A 21,366-nucleotide genomic window follows, 5' to 3' on the forward strand; every position below is an offset into this window, starting at 1 on the left:
CTAACACTGATTCAACTTCCTATTTCTTTTTGTATTTGATTTTTTCTTGGGGATTTTCATTAATATTTTGTGAGCTTAGCTAGACATTTAAAATTATGTTTGCTAATTTATCCAGAATCAGGATATTTTTAAGCAGAATAGCTAGTCCATGATACTTCTAATGCAGAAAAGTCAATTAGGTAATATTAGTATTATTTGTGATTTTTGCTAATATACCATAATTTGGTGATAAATTGTAATTAATATTTGACATGCTTCCTGCCCTAGGGATTTCTAAAGAAAATGGTATAGTCTTATTATAGTCAGCTTTTATGTGAAAATGTCATTATTCATCTCTTCTAACTTTCTTTTTTTTTGTTTTTTTCTTTCCACCAGGCATCTCTTGTAACTTTCAACATTCAAGATAAGACTCTCTCCTGGTACCATTCAAAAGCACATCCCTGGGCTTCCCTGGTGGCGCAGTGGTTGAGAATCTGCCTGCTAATGCAGGGGACACGGGTTCGAGCCCTGGTCTGGGAAGATCCCACATGCCGTGGAGCAGCTAAGCCCGTGAGCCACAACTACTGAGCCTGCGCGTCTGGAGCCTGTGCTCCGCAACAAGAGAGGCCGCGACAGTGAGAGGCCCGCGCACCGCGATGAAGAGTGGTCCCCACTTGCCGCAACTAGAGAAAGCCCTCACACAGAAACGAAGACCCAACACAGCCAAAAATAAATTAATTAATAATAAAAAAAAAAGCACATCCCTGACATTTAGTCCAAAAGATTTAGTCATTTGTTTTACAGGGTGACATTGGGCTTCTCCATGAAATTGAAATGAATGTGAAAAGCAAGGCAAAAATATGCTTCAGGTAAGAGAGACTGAGAGAGAAATTATTTTATTTCAAACACTCCCACTTATTGGGGCTCAAGGAAGGCTCTGTAGAAGGCAAGCATGCTGGAGCAGGGCAGGCAGAGGGAAAAACGAGAAGTTTCATTTTATGTGTAACTGACTGAAAATTCGTTTAAAGAGAGAGGTTAGAAACTGTAGCTGGGAAAAACAAAAAAGACCAAGTTTTAGATATGTTCTAAAATTATTTCAATTTCAATCAATTTCAGTAGAAAAGTATTCACATGAAAGGAAAAAATCAACTACTGTCTTAAGAGCCTTCATTTTTATTTCTCTCTGTTGACTTAAAACTAAGAACTAGCTGGGCAGATTGAAACGTACGTGATGTCGTTTAAAAACAGACAAGTCATGCAGGAGCGTGCGTCACACTTTTAAAATTTAAAATTTTACTTCTCCACTTGCCTTTTATCATTTGCTGAGAAAAAAAGACACTCTTTATACTACACACAATCTATAGATGATTTTATCTTGTTACAGGGATAAACCTGAAAGAAATTTTCACTAATATTAACGTTCCCATTTTTTTCCTCAAAATTGACTTTGATGGAGGATCGCTTACAAAAGCTATTTAATAATAAATTAAAACTTACTACAGTGTTATATTGATCATTGAGAAGAGTTGATCACAATTTTCTTCAAATAAAGAAGTACCTCTCAGTGTACCTAGGTAATTAAAAATTGTTACTAAAGGTAAATTGTATCCACCATATATGATATTGTGAAGGATGAATCTGTATAGTATGTATAATGTATTGGCTATTTGATTCAGTTTGGGAAGAATTACTTACATTTTATCAGATAATCGATAACTTATTTTATAAATTTTGGTAGTATTTACAAGTTTGTTTTTTTAGCAGTTAATAAATATGAAATCCTTTTAGAAAAGACTAAGAGGTTTCTGTATCTTCTTAAAATAAAATTGCAAAACAGTTTTCTCTTTCTGCATCTATAAAATGAAGAAGTGTGTGCTCTGTTGTTTTTATTTTTTGAGAAACTGATTAATTGTCCACTTGTGGAATTTGCTAGTTCTGTACTTTCCACATAAATGTGTAGCTATGGAATGAGGTTACTAAAAAATTTTACTTTAAGCTTTGTCTTTCCAGCTTAAAATAGGAAAAGCAAAAACTGCCTCAAATCCTAAAACGACTGAAATTAAAGGCAATTACAGGTTATGTGTCTGGTTAGAACATACATTAGGTTGAAATACAATTGAGTTAGCACAGATGGTTAATAACAAAAGTGAAAGAAATTATAAATTATCCCATTTGGCTGAAGGACAAATAGGTGTCTCATGTAAGACAAAAGCAAAAACAAAAGCACTGTTTGGCATGTACATGCACACTTACAAACTTCCTTATTTGCCTTGGTTTGGAACCCTAAAGCGATCAGCCTCATGCAAGAAAAGAACTACAGCTAAACTTACTGCTCACAGACTGTCTAAATAATGATACAAATCGACCCAAATAAAATTTTACAAATCCTGTTCATTGAAAGATATCATAAACTGGAAGCATATGCAAGGGTTGCCCAACAAAGTTGGACAAAGTTGGACAAATTATATTTGTCCCACAAAGTTTTAGCTTGCAGAGTATAAGGAACTCCTAAAAATCAATCTAAATTCAAATGTAAAACAGCCCAATAGAAAACAGGTCAAATAGAAACCGTCCAATAGAAAATAAATAAAACAGCCCAATAGAAAAACAGGCCAAACACAACTGGCAAAAGAAGACACATAAGGCCAGTTAGTGTACAAAAACTGCTGAAAATCGATGTTAATTTTAGATAAAAAATTAAAATAAAAGTGAGAAACCATTTTATACATTCTAGATTTTCAAAATTAAGTCAAATAATACAACCATGATCTCATATATTTCTAATGTGAATGTAAGCTGTACAACCATTTTGGAAAATAATCTGGCACCATCTCATAAAGCTAAATATTTACATACCTCTTCCCCATAATTTCATTCATAGACCTGTATCAAAACCTTAGCCTGTTGAACAATGTACAAAAGCATGTTCTTATCAATACAGTTTGCAATAGGAAAAAAGTCTAGAAACAATCCAAATTCACAAATTGTGGTACATTAACACAACAAAACATTAGACAGCAGAGGAATTAATAGATTGCATGTGCACAAAACAACATGAATGAATTTTGAAAGCATAATGTTGGTAAAAGCAGTATGTTCCACAAGGTTATCTATTGTATGTTATCTTTTATTCACTAATTTAATAAGAAAAACTAAGCAACTTATTGTTTTAATAAATATATATGATAAAATATAGAAGGAGGGAGGGAGACAGAAAGCTGAAGTAGGTAATGCAAGTTCCAGATTATATTCTAATTATTGGATTGGGTAGTAGGTTCATGGTTGTTCGTTATATCATTTTATTTAGTAAGTCATATTAATATTACTTATGTCTATTTGAATTTATTCAATATATTGAAATTTGATAAAGAAAAAATAGAGAAAAAATTAAACAGCTATATACAAATATCGTTATTTCATACTGAGACAATGTCAGATTGCTTCATCTGATAGTTTATTTCACATGCTGTATGAGAAAGAGGAAACTCCACATTATTTTTCTCAGACATTTTTGTATTTTCTTGTGATTTTTTTATTAAGTGATCAAATAAGAAAATTTTTGATTGGGATTGACATATACACACTACTATATATAAAATAGATAACTAAGAAGAACCTACTGTATAGCGCAGGAAACTCTACTCAATACTCTATAATGACCTATGTGGGAAAAGAATCTAAAAAAGAGTGGATATATGTATATGTATAACTGATTCACTTTGCTGTACACCTGAAACTAACACAACATTGTAAATCAACTATTAATTAACAAAAAAGAAAACATTCATTGTAGGATTAGAGTTCATACCATATGGCTTAATATGTTAAATGATATGTTGAAAAATAAACATTTTAATGTTGGACAAAGTAAAAGATAATTCCATTTCCCTTCATAGAGAGTCATGTAGAGCATGGAGGGTATGTTTGAGTGCGTGTAGTATCTCAGAGAAGAAAGAAGCATGAAGATGAAGTCTATGTGTACATGGAACTTTTTATAAACCTAATAAATATATTTTAAAAGGTCAAAATTGAAAATTTCTCATATTCATTCAGATCTTTAGACTGCTTTTTATAGTCATGTAAAAGATTAATGAAATATCTGTTTTACGCACTTCAATAAGCCTTCAAATTGACAATGGTTTTCGTGACATTGTTGGTCTCTTCAATCATGTATTCATACCGTTTACAAATAGATTCATTTTTCTGGGGAAATTTTAAGTTGCCACTTTTGTGTAAGAAATATTTAGCATTTCCAAAACAGCCAGATGTATCTTAATTACACCATAGCTTTAACTAATTAAAGAATATCACTCTGCCAGTTTTAGGTGAAGATTAACCATTTGGATGAAAGGCGGTATAAAGGTCCTATCTGTGGCTAATGGAGCTGACATGATTTAAAAAGGACAAAGTCCAGCACTGTACAAAGACACCAATGGTGACCCATATTACAAGACTGCAGCATGAAAATTCGAGTATCTTAGAAATGGAAAGGGTTTAGAGGCAATCCATCCAAGCAAGAGATTTTCTTTCTGCAACATCCCATAAATGTTAATTTGTTTATCAAACTAAATTAATATCTTTTGTTCAGTTCAAACCTCTTTTTCTTAAAGGTAGTATGGTAATTTTGAACCAAGTAACTAAAATTAGAAACGTATTAAATTAAATATGCCCATCAAATATAGCCTCGATTTTCGTGTTATTTACCAGAAGATAAAATTCTACTATGGTAGAACATGTACACAGATTGCCCTGATATTCTTACTTTGGAATCACTATGCTGCGTGGCAACTAGTTATTAGTTATAAGAAATGAATTGTTCTGTAACTCATCAAAATAAGCATTGCTGCTATACGATCAAACCAGGTGTTAGTAATTGCCCTCTTCTTGTTTTATTTATTTTCATATGTTTTCACTTCAACTAGATAATTAGATAACAAAGTAAATGTTTATTCTTACTGCTACATTTTTGTTTTTGCAAATAGAAGAGGGAAATTTGGATTTAGAACTCTGAGGAAGAAAAGGAAGGCATACTTGAATAAGAACAGGAATTGAAAACGATGCTGCTGAACACAAACTTAGCAAATCTGCACCATGAGACAAGTAAACCTGCAGATGGAGCACCTAGTCATACCCTAGAGTGTGCTAAACTAGCATTTCCAATTATAAGAAATCTGTGCTGTTACTGTCATAAATTATTTACAATCTACAATTGCAATCTCAAACTCACTTTCCAAGATTGATTCTCAAACTCTGCACCCCTCACTGCTTGGAATAACACAAATAGGAAATGAAAAGCACAAGTGTGTGTGTGTGTGTGTGTGTGTGTGTGTGTGTGTGTGTGTTGTGTGTTGTGTATGCAATTGAAGTAAACGAAGTTAAGCATCCATCAGAGGAGAAATTTTTAAGTAACTTATGCTAAATTTATACATTGGAGTAAAATATATTTATTAAAAATATCTAAATCATATTATACATATTAACCTGATAAAAGGTCTATGATGCATTAAAGGAAAATATAGTATTTCAATGAATCCAATGAAAGTGATTGGATGAAAAGAATGTGTGTGTGTGTGTGTGTGTGTGTGTGAGAGAGAGAGAGAGAGAGACAGACAGACAGACAGGCAGAAATTAAATGTAATTACATTTAGAAAAGCATTATAAAAATATTTATGTCCCAAATTTTTATTCAAAAATTTGTCCCACTTTTTGGTTCAAAAAATAAACATATCCAGACTATCCCACAATGTATGTTGCAAGAAGAGTATTAGAATGGGTGTATTGTGATATTCTTCCTTTTACGTTCTAGTTGTAAGAATGTTCTACTAGGTATTCAGCAAAACAGTCTTAAACAATGTAATCTGTACTCCTCAAGTTGCTCATAGTTTAAAATTCACAGTGCTCCAGAGCTGATTAATTACATATAAATTATATTTCCTTTGTGTGCAACTCAATAGATAATTATACTTAATTGCACTGTGAGAGAATAGGAGTCGTGTGTCAGAGAACAGGAACTCCTATTATATGAAATTAAGAATTTTAAAAGTTTTCAAAAATAATTCTACAACAAATATTTGACTTGTAAAGACTCCTAATTAGCCAGCAAATTTTGCACTGGCTCTGTCCACATTTAATAATAAAGTACATCTGCTCTTTAATTTGATTTCTTCTGAATGTTTTTCATGTTAGAAAAACAGAAGAACCTGCATGATGTAAATGAATTCACATATATTTTCTCACCCATTCCTACACCCAGAAAATAACCCTGTGCATAGATGGTCTATATTCAGTTTTCTCAATAATTTCTCTTCTAATTTTTTATTTTACTGTAAGTATTCATTTCTTTTAAACCTTTCATGAGTTATTTACTAATATTTTCTAGATCTATAGACAGGTTTCGTTTAGAGCTTTTAAACTTTTTGTGGCATTTTACAGTCAATTTCAGGAAAAATTGAGTTTCTTTCCATTCGTGTGCGATAAAGGTTCAGCTTTTCTGCTTCAGTGACAGAACTCTGGGAGACCGAAGTAATCGCTATTTACCATGAAATTGCTCACCTGCAATTTACCTTTAGCTTTAGCTGCAAATCTATATGAGCTAATTTGGTGGTGGACTGGTGGGGGTGAAATAGAATGGAAGGTGGGTTTTTTTTGCTGTAAATATATATATATATACAAACACATATTTTGGACCTTGAATTCAACTGTTAATCCTGAATTAGACAGAGGAAGCAACCTCATTATACAATTAATATTTTCTCTCAAATTGCCAGTTCTTATAGCATCTTTCCCATTGAAGCTTTTCACACGCAAGGTTGAACAGGGTAATATCTGTCCCGTTATCCCATTGTCTTTATAAAATATATGCAGCCTGACACCTAGGAAACTTGGGTGTAGGAGGAGCCATTCTGAGCGATTGCACATGGCTCCAGTTGCCAAGGAAACCCGTGCCTTTCTTCCTGTAAATGTGCAGAGCAGTTTCCTTATTAGGAATTGGGTTAACACTTCTCAAAGGAAAAGCTGAGTGAGGAAGGCAGTAGGATTTTTTTTCATACATATGAACTGAATTGTAAACTCTGTATAAGCTGTGATGAATTGTTTTCAGCATGTAGGTTTCAGTGATAAAAGTAAAGTCTTCTGGAGTTTTTATCTGACATAATTAAAAATATTCGAAAGTGCAAAATCTTGCCCTTAAACAGAGCATGGGAGCATACAGAAAAGAGAATTTTTTTTGACTAACAAACAGCAGATATTGACAATATACGATATTCATAGAAATCCTTGCTGTTGAATGTGCATTTTTTGAATGACCTTACAGAAAAATATTTTCCATTAAATACTTTTGTAGGTAGGAATTCTAATTAATTCTTTACGTTTAGCCCTCTTTTAAAAATCACTGTTATTATTGTGCTAAAAATTGCATTTATTTTATATTCTACTAAAATTCTATGTTTTAAGTTTTGGGTTAATTAAAATACTTTAAAATATAAAATCCCAAGTCACATATTGTAAATATTACATCAGCATGATCTATCACAATCTGTTATTATTTATTAAGCCCTCACCTATCAACTATATAAAACAACTGTAGTCACAATTTCCTAACAATATTCTTCCAAATAACATAAAAAAGCATGTACTATGGGAGAAAAAACAACCCCAAATGTGGGAATCTCTGCATACTTAGCAAGGAGGTCATTTCTTGAAAACATTAGCCTTGTTTTCTATGTTGAAGTATAATCACCGTGTCCTTAGGCATCCAACCTAAATGCAGACAGAGTTATATGCAATTATTTTATTGCAAAAATAAGGAGAAAAGTTTAAGTGTCTTCCTCTTGGGAAATAATTTATGAAGAAGCATAATTTTTTGAATATTCTATCGAGCATCCAAGGTGTGTGAAAGTAGGCACCCTCAAATATTCCTGGTGAATTGTATATTGTAACAGCTTGTGTAGAATGCAATTTGGAAAAATGTCTTAAATGCCTTAAAATGTTACAGTTTTCACTGGACTCAGTAATATAATTTTAAAGCAAATTTCTAAAAAATATATGTACAAGGATAATCTTCACAACTTTTTATCTTTTAAAACATTTAAATTCCAACACTTGATCATTGATAAAAATATGGTAATATTCAATAGTATACAATAGATAGTATGTTGATATTAAGCCATTAAAAAAATCACAGTGTGAACACAACATTGTAAGTAAACTGTCCTTCAATAAAAGATAATCATTGTGTGAAAAACACAAAATCACATGAACAGCATTCATTAAAGAATGACAAGTGAAAATAAATGACATGAAAAACATAACATAAGAAAATACTAGAAGTATATACACCCAGGTGTTAAGCCTAGATACTTTTGGGTGTTACTTTTTCTTTGTGCTTTTCTACTTCTACCAAGTTGCTTAGATTAAACATTCATTACTTCAGTATTTAGAAAATGTTTGAAAATGTTATAAAAGGCAAAGTTTTTGAAGAGTTTAAGTGACATAGAGGGATACTTATGGTATAATGTCAAAAGAAGAAAAGCAGTTTTGCACAATATATAGATACAAATGTCACAGTGACAAAGCCCCGATGTCGACACCCATCTTGGAACAGCTGAGCAGCCTGTGCTCAGCCATTGCCCAGAGATAAGGGGGACCACCTGCAGGACGAGGGCACAACTCAACACCAGCTATTGAGCTGTGGGCAGAAGCAGCTACAAGGAGTAGATATGACAGAAGCACTAGAAGTACAGAACACAGAAAAAAAGTAAAAACCAAAAACCTCTTGTAGCCTCCAGTTGAGAACAAGGTATTATTGAATGAGAAGCACCCATTTGTTACTTAAGAATTTCTATAAAGGGGAATAACTGTGTGGAAAATTCAAATGATAAAAAGGCAGGCTTATGCTTGAGAACTTGGGGAAGTGTGGTGTGATTGGTTTTGATGTCCTGTATTTTTTTTTATGCGATTTATGCATAAACAAATGCATTTCACTAAGATCTGAAAACCCAAAATATTTTCTTAATGAAAGCAACATAAAATTGTGGGATGTGGGGATGGCACCAGAGTTCGATAATCTATAGATGGCCACCAGGCTAATTGATACATGAGTCCTAAACAGTCTTATATGGCTTGTAATAGATGAGTCCTAAGTGGTTTCACATACATGCTGCATCTATAAGACATGTATTTGGAATATTAGTTGCTGTGTTTATGAAATACCCCTCTCCCCACCAAGTGTGCTGGCAAAATACATATACCCTTGAATGAAAGCATCTACCAAAAATTATAGTCTAGCTGATAAAACAGATGAAAATAACTTTGAGCAGAAACCCAAAGGAAAGATACTTCCAGGGATACTTTCTATGGCAGATATGACATTAAATTTCAAATCTTTGTTTTTGAAGTCTGCAGACTTAAATACTAGCATATAATTATTGAAAATTCAGTAACTCCAAATTCAAATGTGCAGCCCAGTAACGTCAGTAAATGCTGAAAGCAGTGACAAAATCACACCATCATTATTTTTCAGAAGTTCCAAAACAAGCAAAATGAGAAAATACAATATTTACTCCACGATATATCTGTGGATCTCTATCTGCCAGAAATACCTGGATAATAAAAGACACCCAGCAAGGAAGACATAAATACTGTTTAGTATTGGAAAAAATTAACAGTAACTCGGTGATGGGAGGAACTAAAAAGCAAGTGCTTAATTCACCTTGATTGACCAAGAAATCACAGTGGATCTCATAAACTGGAAGAAATATGTTTCTCCTGTAAAGTAGGAGGACTCATTTTAAAACTAATTCTCTCAGCTTGACAATAATGTTCCCAGACACTCTTGCACTGAAACCACTGGGGAAGCTTGTGTAGCCCTTCTGCAAGTCTCTAACAAAACAAGAACAAGTTGGACTCCTAGGAGGATACTAAAGCTAGCAGCTCTCATTCTGGAGGAGGAAGCCCTGCTCTGTAGTACTTGCCAACGTCAGTGGTGTGAATTCTCCCAACACAGCCAGTTATAAGCTATCAATTGGACAACACTGAATGTAAAGAGAAGAACAAATGTGTGCCATCGGCTCTTGCCAAGTGTAAGAGCCAGCGCCACCCCACTACTGAAAGCCATTTGTCCTTGAAGCTCTTAAAGAAGGCACTAGAAAAAGGCAAAAAAAAAAAAAAAAAAAAAAGAAACACACGCACACACAGAGTAAAATCAACCCAGCTGGATTGCCTCATAGTTTTATGTTAGAAATACTCCTCTTTTAAGCAGTAAAAGAAGATCAAATTGAAAGTCTTTACCTAATTAGGAAGTAAGGAATTTCCTAGACCTTAGTGTTCTCAGATTGCCAGTTACCTGTGATAACACACAGATGACAGCAAAAAGTAACTAATGTCTGCAAATAATTTGAGAAGTATGATAGTCTTAAAAAAATATATCACTATAAATAAGACAAAAAGTAAGATGATTAAAGCCTCCCAGGAAGAGGTTTCTAATTCTTTTTCATGTATTTTCAGGAGGTGGCAACTCTGAGTGACAGCAGGGCTGGCCAGGCAGCCTCATGTGCATTTCAGATTTTAATTTTGTTTAAGGTACTTGTTTGATACTGTTCAAGGTTTACATCTATTCTCCTGAAAATTCAGCTGGATAATCCAATGAGGTTTCTTATGAAGAAAAGGGTCATACAAAATAAAGTGAATTATATGATACAGTCAGTTAAAATATTTTATGCATTTTAAAAACAAATCCAATGACAAATTTCAAATTTTATCAGAAAGATTGGGACATACTTATATGACATGAAAAAGGCTGCAAGTAGCAATAACTCAAGCTCCAAGAGCTTTCTCTAACTATGGTGCCAGATTTAAGTATCAAAAACAGGAAATCTCTGTGATCTTAAAAACTATAGTGATTTATTGATAAACTTTGCAGAGATGAAAGGAATTAAAGAAGAAAGGAAGGGAAGAGAGAGATGTATTTGTGACTGTCGCACTGAGAAAAGTAGAAAAGTATAAAACAGTATGAAAACTTTCCAGCTGAAGTCCTTTTAAGCACACATAAAAGTTTCAATACTAGTGCTAATCTGTTTCGAGAATTTACACCAGGTTTACTCAACTATGGCACTATTGATATTTTAGACTTGATAATTCTTTGTTGTGGAGGACTGTCCTGTGCATTTTAGGATGTTTACTAGCATCCCAACACTTTATCCTTCTGTATCAGTAGCTCCTCCCCCCATCCCTATAAATGACAACAAAAATGTCTCCAGATATTGGTAAATGTCCCTTGATGGGAAAAATTGCCCCTAATTGAGAACCATTGACTTGTATCTAATTGGAAGGATTTTTGTTCATTTGTGTTTGTCTGAAAATATTATTTATATGGGAATGTAACAGATTAATAGCCATTTGACTTGGCCATAAAGATTTCTCTAGAAATTTTGTTGTGAATTTTGCCTGAAATAAGCACAATAATAATAGGCTAACATTTACATAGCACTTTCTGTGTGTCAGGCACTACTGTAAGCACTTTATATAAATAAATTTTTTATTCTTCACAATAACCCCATTTGTACATGAAGAAACGAAAGCAGAGAAGTAAATTAAGTTGCTCATGATCACACGGTGAGGTTCTAGAGTTCTCAAATTCACACAGTATGCAATAGAAAATTACCATCCATGAAATCAACCGACCTCTGAAATCCTGCTTTCTTATTTTAAAATATTAGAATTATTCAGTTACTCTGAGCCCTGGGTATCTTTTACTTGGATTGTTTTCATAGTCTCCTAAATGTCTTCCTCCTTCTTTCCCTCTTCTTCCTCCAGACTCTCTTCACAAAAACAGCGACGCAGTCTTTTTAAAACATAAGTTAAATTATGTCACTTCGTTTCTCAGAATCTTGCTGTGCTGCCCACATCACTCGGAGTACAAGCCCAAATCCTTACCATGACTCTAGAGCACCACCTGTCTATGTCTAGAACCCCCTCTCTTGATTTGTTGTGCCGCCTCCCAACTATTTTTTTAGCATTTTCTGTTCCAGAAAGCATTCTTAGTGCTTACAGTTATTAATTCATTTAGGCATCATAACTATGTAATGAATCAGGTCCTATCATATTCCCCACTTTACAGATGATGAATCTGATGCATGAAAAATGAAATATTTTACCCAAGGTCACCCAACTAATAAGTAGCAGAGCTAAAATTGCCACTTAGAAAATCAGGATCTTAAACTTTGCTTCTTTTCTCTGATTATTCCTTCTGAAATGGGAATCTGAGGGGAAAAATAGACATATGCTATGAATAGTGTTTCAGAAGTTGTTTTTCCAATCAATTTTGAATAAGTATATGTTTTCCCCATAATATACTATTGCGTTAGGATAGAGAGATTTTTATTTTTCAATTCTTGAAATTTTATCTCAGATAAAATAATAATGCACTATAGAATGGGAGAAAGGGCATTTTTTTTCTGATTCTGCATTTCTAGTCATAAATGCAGGTTACTATTTGAGAGCAGATGGAAGAGTACATCATTAAAATAGATAATATTCACCGAAAACATATATAATTCAGAAGGTTAAAATTCCAGTTAAGATCAGTCTTTAAAATGTAGCCCTTTTAAAAAATTAATCTAAATAAATTTATGGTGCAAAGAAGCATTAATATAGCTTCTTGAAACGAAGGAATTCATGCATCAAAGAAAATGACGATAAAGTGCTCAAATGCAAATAAAAAGTATTGACTCGGGGTAGTAGCTTCTGTGTAAGAAGGAAAGAAAAAACATGCTACTCTTCCAGTTTCTATTTTATAAGAAAATTAAGTGTTTCCTAATCAAAGTGTACTGATTAATAAATATTTAACAATTTAGGTAACAATTAGAAAATGATTAAGTATAGGTTGCAGTTTATCATTGAAAATTACAAGCATTAAAAATAGGAGGACAGAATAATTTGCCAAGAGGTATATCTGAATATCTAGATGTTTTATGTCTTAGTCATATTTCTAATCTCTTAGGAAGAAGACAGTTAGATGATGAACTTAAACAGATGGAAATGACTGATTTGCTCAGATTTTGGTAGAAAACCTTTCATCTACTTAGAATCTAAACAAGTAGGAAGTAAAAATAATTAGAATATTTTGCTGCACGTTCTTTTATGTGAAAAACAAAACAAAAATTAAGCTTTCAGTTATCAAGATTTTCCTTTTTAAGTGCCTACTGTAGGCAAACCATTGGCAAAATAAAGTCAGTATATGAAAGGCTATCTCCCAAATGTATTTAATGGTACAAGACTATCAGAATGACTCTGATACACTTTTCCAAAGCAGGACAATGTTATGGTTGAATTTTAGTCCCTAAATAAAACTTGTATTAGAGTTGCATATGCAGCTCTTTTGCGATGCTATCTTCACCTTCCGTACCAAGCCCTTCAGAACTGTGCCTAGACTATTTGCTTTCCAGTCAGGAAAGAGGCTTAACTGGATCAACAAACATGCATTGCAGTATGTGACTGACTTGAGTCACCTGCTCTTTCAGATAGTGAAATGAAATCTGTCAATTCCAATGCAACGTTCTGCCCATGGCATCAACATAAGTTAATCATTATTCATATACATTTACTGTTAGGTGTATCTCATTGTGTTGTTCTTGGAAAATTCACAGTTTCATATACTTGAACTTCCAGTCTAGCAAGATAGCCAATGTGAACCATTTCTTGAAACACTCATGTGTAAGTCGAAACTAGTTCGTAGCAATGATGTGTCTTGAAACGAAAGTCTCCTGGATTTCCTTCAGTCTCTATTTTCTCTGCTCCTTTGCCAGCTCTGTCCTCTGCCCAGGAGCTAAATGAAGAACACTCGCAGCTCCAGGTCCTAGGCACTTTTATTTTTTAACTCTACATTCCCAACTTAGGAAATCTCATCAATAACCATGGTTTCAATTACTGTGTATATGCTAACAAATCCCAAATTCATATATCCACCCAAAAATTCCACTCTGAGCTTCAGACTCTAATATAGAAGTGTCCATTAAACATTTTACTTAGATGTCTCAAAAATATCCACTCTCAGCCTGTCTGGATAAAGTGTGAAAAAATTAATGTAAGCATATTCTGTTCATTCCTCTTTTTCCCTTTTGTAGTTCCTAAAAAAGAATCCGAATCAGCCTGCTTTTATCTTAGGACTTCTTTTAGTCTAATTTAAATAAAGGAAAGAGAACGATAACCAGAAAGAACCAAATTTGGGTTAAGATTATTTTATATTGGGTAACAGAGAATCTAACCAGAGAACATGAACTGATATAGAATTTGGGGTGGTGGAGCCATGAGACAAAAGTCAACATACCCATTTTGGGAGAAAATTTTGTTCGGATATCAACAGTGAGTTTGAGAGAGATTTGGGGGTAGTGGCAACTACTTTGGTGAAGGATATTGTGAGTGGCAGAAATCTGGGTATAAGAGACATTTACATGTTTTCCTGGACATTACTAAATCACGCTTCTCCCTAAATTAAAGATTGAATTTTCTTTACATTGTATTGTTTTTGGAAACAATGTTAGCTCTCCAAATCTAGAGTTAAGGTCATTATATTTGAATCATGTGCTTTATTAGTTAGGATTCATTTTAAATTCATATAAAAGAAAACTCAAAGTAGCAATATCTAAAAGAGATAAACATTTAATTCTCTGTTATGAAAAACAAATCTAAAGGTACATAGTCCAAAACTGGCATGGAAACTCTAGACATACCAGGGATCCAGGCTTCTTCTCCCTTGTCTACCTCACAAGCCCTGGCTGGAACTGTACTCACAATGGCCTCATTTAAGACAGCGGGACAGGATAAAGCTGGCTACTTTCAAGTACGTAGCCCTACTAGAAGTCCAACACTTATAATGTCATCCATCTCATTGGCCAAAATCTAGTCACATGACACCTCTGCCCCAGGTGAAATGAAAGTATCTAGTCTTTCTTCCAAGAGACAAGATGCTCAGCTAAGAACTGGGGTTCAGTTACTAAGGGAAGAAAGAACAGATCTTTAGTAGATAACCACTTGCTTCTACAAACCGGAATCCATTACCTCTCCTACCCTCAAACCAGCTTTTCTGTCAAGGTTCCCTGTCTCAGGAGAACTATTCAGCTGCTCAAGATGGAATTCAAGAGTTATCACTGGCTAAATTTTTTATTACCCATCTCCCTCACCCCTAAACCCAATTAAACTCCATGGCTTACTCGATATCTCTTTCATTTTCTGTCTCCACTACAACCATCCTAGTCTAGGCCATAATTCCTTCTTCTCTCATCGGGATTTTGAATGCAACCTTATAAATGAACTTGTGTTTTGTGGTTTTGCTTTCCTCCCTGAGTCACCTAATTTCTTTCTACAGAGCGCAGACAGCATACCTTTGTCTAAAGTTAAGTCTGATCATTTTACTTCCCAAATAAAATCACTCAAGGACAGACCATTGTTTTAGGATAGTGTTCCATAGCTACAAAATATACTACATAGCCATGTATATTATGAAACCCACTGTATTATTGTGCAGTGTAAAAATTATCTTTTAAGATGTTGAACACTAAGTTTTACAAGAAAATAAATTGACAAAGCATCTTATTACTTTTCTATTTGGGGGAGCTAAGAGGAAAAGAGGGATCATGTTTATAAGTCTACCTTTTTAAGCAATTAGGGGGAGAATCTGAGGCCTAAAAATATTTCAAGTTCTCTCAGAAAAAGCTTAACAATATTTTCACAATTTCTCCATTCAAGTATTCAACAGAATGCTGCACAATCACTGCCTCACATCTTAAAGATGGTAGACCGTGAGGGTAATTATCAATAGACAATTAGCCTTAAGTGAACATTTCAAAGTGTATAATTAGTTGAGGGGGCAATTTCCATTCCATTTGGGTGAATTTGGATAGCTGAATCTTGCTGGAAGCAAAAGATTTATTTTTCTAAAAACAACGACTTCACAGCAGGCTTGCCAGTCATTTTTATATGTGCAGCTTACAATCCTTAATGCAAGCTCTGAAAGGAAGCATTCTTACATGGGCAGCAAGTTCACAGCAAGAAAATTCCCATTAAAGGCAAGTGAACATTGTGAAGTGCATTTAGGCATGTATTGAAGGCACATTCTGGAATTCTGAAAGAAGATTCTAAACTTGTCTTTCATAAAGGAACACACCAGTTTAATATAAGAAGCCAGATCAAAATGCGTATGCCCAACCATAAGCTGATACATCCATCCCCATAAGCATTATGATAAAACAAGACAGAATTAAAATATATGCCCTCTTCCCATGCAAAGTACATACAAAAGAAGGGAGAGATAAAGAAAACAGGTTTTTCTAACACAGTGTGTTATAGTGACTATTACAGTACTTAAGAATTGCCTCAAGCTGCTGGTAGCAAAGATCAGAAACGAGACTGGGTTTTACTCTTCTCTCAATTAAATATAAAAGTACAAAGGTGCACAGTCCAGGGCTGATATGACAGCATATGATTTTTATGTTTTTTGCTTCTTATCTTGAGGAATGACTTTCATTCTAAAGTCATCTTGTTGTCCAAGAGAGCATCTGGAGCCCGAGCCATATGTATTAGGGAACAAGAAAATGAGGAGAGGGGAGATAGAAAGAGATCTACGTCATTTTTCTTCCCCTTTGTAATGAGCTTCTCCAGAAACCCCATTCCAAAGGCTGGGAAGTTTAGTCTTTGGGCTGGAGCATTCCTTCCTTGATAAAATCTGAATTTTTTGCTTGAAAATAAAAAACAGACTAGACATTGAATTGACAAACTTCTAATGATAATAACAAAGTGCAACCATCAGTCTCTGTCACAGTAGGAACTAGGCAAGTGCAAAATGCTATGTTCCTTCAGTTATTCATTCATTCATTACCGCATCCTTTCCAAAATACATACTAATCAAATACATACATACATCTCAAATATATACCAAGTACTACACTAGAATATACTGAGACAAATTCCTGCAAAGAATGGATAATATACAGATCAATAAACAGAACACTACAATAAAATGCAGAACCATGTCTGTGAAATAGTTACGAACAAGTAGCTGAATTCATTCATTTATTCATTTCATCATCAAAATATCCAGTAATTGCCAAAAAGAAGTGTCAGGTTTTATTATGTTCTAGTAATATTCTGTAAATAAGTTTGAGTCCTTGCTTTTGTGACTTAAACAAGCTAAGTGTCAAGGTTTTTCTTTTTCTTTTTTTTTCCTTTTTTTCTTATTCTTTATTCTGAATCCTGGTTTGGTTTCATCTCAATCTAAGCCAATTCAAACAGAATCTCTTGGGTGAGATCCACATACAGATTTTATTTAATTACCCAGGAAATTCTAATTAGCACCCAAGATTGAGATCCACTTGTCCAGAGCCGTGATTCCCAATCAAGGGCAGTTTTTCTCCCCAAGGACATTTGGTCATGTCTGGAGACATATCTGGATGTCAGAACTGGGGATGAAGGTAAGTGCTGTCAGTATCTAGTACTTAGAGGCTGCTGAATGTCCTACAATGCACAGGTGAGTTCCCTCCCTAACCCCACCCCCCAAGTAAGAATCATCCAGCCCAAAGTGTCAATAGTGCTAGAATTGAAAAATCACTCGTTTAGAGGGTCCAACTGACAAGTGAACTGGCGATTATAAAACAGGTCATCTACGGAAGTACTAAACGCTGCTGGGCACTCAGGAGGTACGTCCTCTCAGCAGGCTCTTTGGAGGGAGTAAGATCTAGTTGATAGGCTTCAGTCATGCTAAGGTGGGAGGAGGTGCACAAACGGAGATAAATAAGTGTTACAGGCCAGAGACCAGGGTATCTGTAGACCTAAAGGTGGAAGAAAGCAGCAAAGTGCAGTGCCATAGATAAAGAGGCTACTGAATTGGACAGAGGAGGGGTTAACTCATGGGATGGTGGCTTTGGAGGGCAATTAACACCTAGAATTGACAATGTTGCCATACTTTAACTTAAAATCCATAAGTCCCTTTGATTTTGTTGACTACTGAGTAAAAAAAAAGAAATACTATTGAAGCTAAAGTATTCATGTTTTCTTCATCATCAGGATGAAGAAAACATGAATACTTTAGCTTCAATAGAATTTTCACTGGAGTAAAGGTCAACTGGAGTTTCCTTTAAAAAACTCCTCTGGCCATGTCTTTCTTCTTAAAAATCACATTTTACACCCACTGGTATTCCTTTTTTTCAAATACCCTTCTTGAGAATTTTCTGCTACTTTGAACATAACTCTAGTAATAATATCATTAATAATAATAGCTAACATCTTTTGAGTACTTATAATGTACTAAACACTCTACTTGTATAATGTTATTTAACCTTCACTCTGCTCCCCAAAAATAAACAAAAAAAAGCCAACAACAACAACATGATGACTGTTAGGAAGGATAAATAATTTTGTAAAGTTCCTATAGCTGGTAGGTGATAAAGTCTAAAAATGAGCCCTACCTCCAAAGTGTAAACATTTAGGGATTGTGTTGTATTGCCTCCTACTCCGTAAAAGCATAAAAGCTTAGGATCGTGTTACTATAAAACAATCAAAAATTCATGGTGCTGAGAAATCTAAGTAGATCCTATTGCCTTTAGAGAAAACTCAAGAAATTCATAGTTAGTTATAAAGCAGAGAAATTGCTGCTCTCCTGGTGCTGTTTTTCATAATTAAACTCATGTGACTCTAATAGCTTTCAGGATTTATGTTCCAAAGAATTGCATCCAGATAATCTTATTCTCATCAGAGATATATGAATTGTATGTCTTTTCCTCCTGCCAAACTCTTCTATATTCTTATTTTCAATCCTAAACCCACCTTGTTTAATTGATTTATCCACATATAATAGTTTGGATATGATATATCAGACCTAACTTTATGCAACTCATTTTTATTACATCTTTAAAATTTTTTTTCCAGCTTTATTGAGGTTTAATTGACAAACAAAATCGTAAGAGAGTTAAAATGTATATTGTGGTGATTTTTTAATTCAATTTTTAAAGGTTACTTTCCATTTACAGTTATTACAAAATATTGGCTCTATTTCCCATGTTGTGCAATACATCCTTGAGCCTATTCTACACCCGACAGTTTGTAAGGTATTAAATCTGTTTTTATAGATACTGTCCATTTCCTTAAATAACTAAAGCAACACTATTATTTAGCCATCTTATTGAAATTATTTTAACAAAAAGCTTATTTTGTCAACATCATAATAAATTAGTTTATTTGAAACAAATTTTGACAACAATTCTAATGCTTTCTATTTTCACTTAAAATAGTTTATTATGGGAGATTATCCTCGATTATCTGGGTGGGCCCAATGTAATCACAAGAGTCCTTATCAGTGCACAGAGAATCAGTGTCCAAAAGATGTGCTATGAGCAAGACTGATCAGCCATTGCTGGCTTTGATGTTGTAAGGAGATCATGAGACAAGAAATGAGGCCAGCTTCTCGAATCTGGAGAAGGCAAGAAAATAAATTATATTTTATCACCTCTGGAAAGGAAAATAATCCTGCCAATACCTTGATTTTAGCCCATTCAGACCCATTTTGGAATCTTGACCTCTAGAACAATAAGAAAGTAAATGTATGTTGTTTTAAGCTGCTATGTTTATGGTAATTTGTTACAACAGCTACAGGGAATTAATACAGTATACATTTATATTTCCTTGCTTTGACAGCTGAGATGACCTGGGAGCAACCACACTCCACTAGCAATAAGCATACCTAGTCCACAGATCTTGGTTTGAGAAAAACACTATAAAAAGTTTTACTGAAGGACATGTTACCAATTATCTGACCAGTACACTTCAAAGCTGCAAGCTCATAAAAAACAAGATACCACTGAAGAGCCCTAAGAAGACATGGTAACTAGCAGAAGACATGGTATCCTGGATGGGATTCTGGAACAAAAAGAGATGTTAGATAAAAACTAAGAAAATATTCATAAAGTTCAGACATTAGTTAATAATAATGTATTAATGGTGGTTTACTAATTGTGACAAATCTGCTATACTAATGTAAGATTTTAACAATAGGAGAAGCTGGGTGTAAGGTATATGGAAATTCTCTGTACTCTCTTAGCAATTTTGTGTAAACCTAAAACCTTTCTAAAACAATAAGTGTAATTAGTAAGTTAGGAAGTGAAGGAGAAAATGGACATTCAAGGCAAAGGTAACACTAATGATTAGTGACGCTGATCATAAAGTGGCCAGAACACACGGTTTTTAGATAACACTGAAAATTTTTGCATGCACACACTGCTATATTTAAAATAGATAACCAACAAGGACCTACTGTATAGCACATGGAACTCTGCTCAGTACTCTGTAATAACCTCAATGGGAAAAGAATTTGAAAAAGAATAGATACATGTATATGTACAACTGAATGACTTTGCTGGGCACCTGAAACTAACACAACATTGTTAACCAACTCTTCTCCAATATAAAATAAAAATTAAAAAACAAAAACAAACCAAAAAAAACACTGAGAATTTTTGTATGAATAGAATAGAGACTGTTTAAAGATTAGTGTTGAAACATAAGGCTAGGGAGGTAGATTTGCGGCTTGATTTTGAAAAGTATCACATGGTGAGACTTATATTTGAGAAAAAAATGTACATTGGTGGTAATAAAGGATAAAGCCAGAAGGAGCAGTGGGAGAGGAGAGAAAGGAAACAGGATAACTAATCGGGAATATTTCCATTACAGCCTAGGAAAGAGCTGATGAGAGCCCAAGCACATCAAGTATATAAGGTGAGAGACTGTTAGGGATACAGGGCCTGGAAATTCACAAGTCATATATTTCAAAGTACCTTTTGTCATTATTCATCAAATACAGCTGTGCTTGAAAATATTCGAGCAGCAGTTTCCAATTTTGTGTGTGCATCAGAATCATCTGGGGAACTTGTTCACAGTTCAGAGTCCCAGGTTCTATCTAAACAAAATACCACATGGAATGACAGAGGTAGCGCCATGGTAAAATGAATTTTTAACATATCCTTTACACAATTTAGAACGGAAATTTGGAGAAACAAAGACACCAGGTTGGGAACCATGTCATAAAGTGATGAGAAAAAAATAAGAGTATAACCAATATAAACTCTATTTAAAAAAAATTTTTTATTGAAGTATAGTTGATTTACAATGTTGTGTTAGTTTCTGGTGTACAGCAAAGTGTTTCAGTTATATATATATATATATATTTATATAATATATATAATATGTATATATTATATATTTATTAAATATTCCTTGCCATTATGGTTTATTACAGGATATTGAATATAGTTCTCTGTGCTATGCAGTAGGACCTTGTTGTTCATTTATTTTATATATAATAGTTTGTATCTGCTAATCTCAAGCTCTTAATTTATCCCTCCCCTG

General features: G+C 34.0%; 1 long non-coding RNA gene across 1 annotated transcript in view; it reads left to right on the forward strand.

The window, feature by feature from the left end:
* Nucleotides 1-18,664, forward strand: part of LOC309647545 — a 35,442-nt gene extending 16,778 nt beyond the window's left edge. The window contains exon 2 of the long non-coding RNA XR_014256161.1: nucleotides 376-18,664. This is a non-coding gene — a long non-coding RNA (uncharacterized lncRNA). The remainder of the gene's footprint in view (nucleotides 1-375) is intronic.
* The last annotated feature ends 2,702 nt before the right edge of the window (nucleotides 18,665-21,366 follow it).

The sequence above is a fragment of the Balaenoptera physalus genome (assembly GCF_965194825.1).
Source record: "Balaenoptera physalus genome assembly, chromosome: 18".
Classification (NCBI taxonomy): domain Eukaryota; kingdom Metazoa; phylum Chordata; class Mammalia; order Artiodactyla; family Balaenopteridae; genus Balaenoptera; species Balaenoptera physalus.